Below are 3,843 nucleotides of genomic sequence, written 5' to 3' on the forward strand. Positions count from 1 at the left end.
AGGCTCCAACCCCGGGGGCATAAGGTACGTGTGATTTCTCTGCTCTCTAGCTCTCTACATTCTTAAGCTATTTCAGCTCGCAATAAGTATACTGACTTAAGCATCGAAGCGACCTCGTCGGGCTAGTCACCCCGGGTTCTCTGATCATCCTCTTGCAGGTCAACTTAGTCCGTCGTCTAACTGGAAGCCAAGTCACATCCAGTAGGGAGCAGCTAGATCGCACTACATCATTTGGCGTCGTATGTGGGAAGCGCTATAGAAAGCCTTTTCCACCTGAAGGGATGAGAGATCCATCATATGGATAGCCGACCTTGCAGGTAGGTAGGGCGAAATTTCAAAAATTTCTCTCTCTCCCATATGTGAATCACATTCCCTGTTTTAGAAAACTGCATTTTCAATGATCAATCTTGAACCCTAAACCGGACCAGATCTGAAACAAAAAGGTAGGAGAGGGATGTACCTGATACGGAGTAACAGTAACTCCCAACGAAGGTGTTCACACCCAAGGAAAACGCCAAAGACTGCTCCCACTGAAGATGGCATAGCCCTACTGGTGGAGAACGAACTAGCAATGGCGGCAGCAATAGAGGGAGGCAAGAGCAGAAGATGGCATTAGTCTCACTGGAGTTGTCTTCTCTCTTGAATCTATAATCAGCTTGGGTGAATTGGGGTTTGCCCTCCTCCTCTATTTATAACCTTAAAGATAGCTCCTCCTAATCCTATTAGGAGTTTCCTAATCCAAATCTTATTTGGATCTGAACTCTCTTTAAGAGATAAGGATAGTCCCTTATCTTATTTGCAGATAAAGATTAGCCCTCCTAATCTTATTAGGAGTTTCTTAATCCAAATCTTTATTTGGATCTGGGCTCTCTGAGTGGATAGGGATAACTCCCTATCCTATCTGCTGATCTAAATCCCAGAACCGCCCCTCTTTAATTAATCAAATTAAACCAATTTGATTTGGGCTTTAGGCTCATTAAGTCCATGTGTTCACTTATCCTCCAAATTGCTGCCCAGTTGGGTATCCTTGTATGGCGTGGGACCCAAACATTGATCTACTATCAGCCACATGGGTTCAGCCCAGCCTTTGTTATAAGGCATGGCCGAATTCACTGTAGGAAACAGTGAACCCCTGAGCCCATCACCATGGGCTCTTAATGGGATTAACACTTAACACTAAGGGGTCCCTGGGTCAAGCCACCTTATCAAACCCAAGGACTATGGGCAGATGCAAGATTAGCCCATCAGGTATTACCCTCAATGGTCTTACACTTAACCTCTCAGCCCATAATGATCAAACACTGCCCGACAAGAGAGGACATCTCCCTCGGCTGCAAGGAACAGTGCTGCACTCTCTACTCACATAGATCCCGAGAATTAAAACCTTTTGCAAACATTTTGAAATCGTAATATATATATGTATAACTCTATATAAATATATTTTGCAAAACAAATTTCAACGATTGAAATCGACTGCTGGCAGCTTTGGTTTCCATCAGAGAGAGTGCATCCCCGATAATTCACTTTGTCCGACAAAGGGGTTGATCCTGTCACTATGATCACCCACTCAAATGAATTCTCGGACTGTCCCAACATACCCAGGTTTTGACCCCTTCTAAGGATCTCACTGATTGGCAAATCAAAGACAGCCCAATCTGACACCTAGTGCAGTATCATAATCGAGTCTAGGGGTCAGGTGTAACATTACAGTTTTTTCCATCTATCTTCAAGGTCCAGGGCAATACTGGAATTCTGGTCCAGTTCAGGTTTTCAAGAAAACCCACACTGCATGTACCTCAAGAAAACCCACACTGCATGAATTCTCGGACTGTCCCAACATACCTAGGTTTTGACCCCCTCTAAGGATCTCACTGATTGGCACATCATAGACAGCCCAATCCAACACCTAGTGCAGTATCAGAATCGAGTCTAGGGGTCAGGTGTAACATTCCAGTTTTGCCCATCTATCTCTAAGGTCCAGGACAATACTGGAATTTTGTTTCGGTTCAGGGTTTCAAGAAAACCCACATTGCATGTACCTCAGGTCTCACATTGGCAGCTGAGACAAGCCACCCCAACCAACTTGGCAGCACATCAGTGTCAGCCTTGGTAGGATAAATCTCCCCAGATCTATCCAACGGCTGTGAAGATTCTAAACTAACACGAGTCTCAAATGTGTCCAGATTAAGGGTATTACACAGAAACACACTACAATAACATGAATCAAATATGTACTTTATTCATTTACAATAAATGTCATAATGTACATCATTCTGATTGGAGCTAAGGGCATACATTGTCTAACACCACCATCAGTAACAAACTCGAATCCATGGCATCTTTTAGCAACGCCGGACAAAACAACGAAGTGAACGTCTCCGGGGGCAACCTCAGTTCCCATCTGTCTCCATCGGTCAGTTCGCCATACCGCTTACTGTGGCTGGTGTCCCAACGTTGACCATGCCCCAAGCGACTACACAGGTAAATGCGCCACTCCCTCCTGTAGTTGGCGTGACCTTCGCTGAACCGTCCGTGGTTCCCCCTAGAGTCGGGCAAGCCCAGTTCGACGACCTGGTACACTGTGTACGGGCCATTCAGGTCCAAATGCAATAGGTCCAGCAATTCCAGCACTATCAACAGCAAGTCTTCCATCAGTTCTACCGGCAACAGTACCAACAACTGAAGGGATGAGATATCCATTGTATGGACACCCAAATCTTGCAGAATAGAATGGGCGAATCTCAAAAATTTCTCTCCATCCTACTGGGAATCGTATTCCCTATTTTAGAAAAATCATATTTTTCAAAGATCAATCTTGAACCAAGAACCGAACCAGATTTGAACAAAAGCAGTAGGAGAGGGATATACCTGATACGGAGAAATAGTATCTCCCAATGGAGGTGTTCACGCCCAAGGAAGGAACCAAAAACTGCTCCCACTAAAGATGGTGCAGTGCAAGATGGAGCAGAATCAACAGCGTTCTTCAAAAGAACAAGATCCTTCGCAAGTATCAGCTGGAGGGCACGTGAGCACTTCTTCTGATCAGCCCTTTCACAAAGGACTGATATCAAGATCCTATCTTGATCAATCCTACTGACAAGAGGAGATCGAACTGAAAGATATGGTGGCGGTAGGAAGGAGGTGGCAAGAGAGATTTAGCGCAAAGATGCTAAATTCTCTCTTTTGTGATTTCAGCTCTAAAGAGGATGTGAATATGAATATATTCTAAAGGCTGCCGCCCCTTCCTCCTTTTATAAGCTTGAAGGGATCAGCTCCTAATCCCATTAGGAGTTGCTGATCCAAATCATATTTGGATCAGAATTCCCTTTAAGTGATAAGGGTAAACCCTTATCTTATCTACAGATTAGATCAGCCCCCTCCTAATCCTATTAGGAGGTTTCCAGATCTGAATCACATAATTCGCCCCTCATTTATTTGATCAAATCAGCCCAGTTCAAAATGGGCTTTAGGCCTAATTAGGTTATGTGCTCACTTAGCCTTCCAAACTGCTGCCCAGTTGGGCTTCCTTGTATGGTGTGGGACCCAAACATTGATCTACACATCAACCACATGGGTCCAACCCAGCCTTTGTTACAAGGCCTGGCCGAATACATTGTTATGGATGGTGCACCCCCTGAAACCCATCACATGGGCTCTATGGGCCCAACACTTACCCTAAGTGGTCCCTGGGCCAAGCCACCTTGTAACACCCAGGGACTGTGGGCAGATGCAAGATTAGCCCATCAGGTATTACCCTCATTGGCCTTACACTTAACCTCTCAGCCCATAATGATCAAACACTGCTCGACAAGAGAGGACCTCTCCCTTGGCTGCAAGGAACAG

Source organism: Nelumbo nucifera, chromosome 1 (assembly GCF_055504915.1).
Source record: "Nelumbo nucifera cultivar China Antique chromosome 1, China Antique-T2T, whole genome shotgun sequence".
In the NCBI taxonomy this organism is placed as follows: domain Eukaryota; kingdom Viridiplantae; phylum Streptophyta; class Magnoliopsida; order Proteales; family Nelumbonaceae; genus Nelumbo; species Nelumbo nucifera.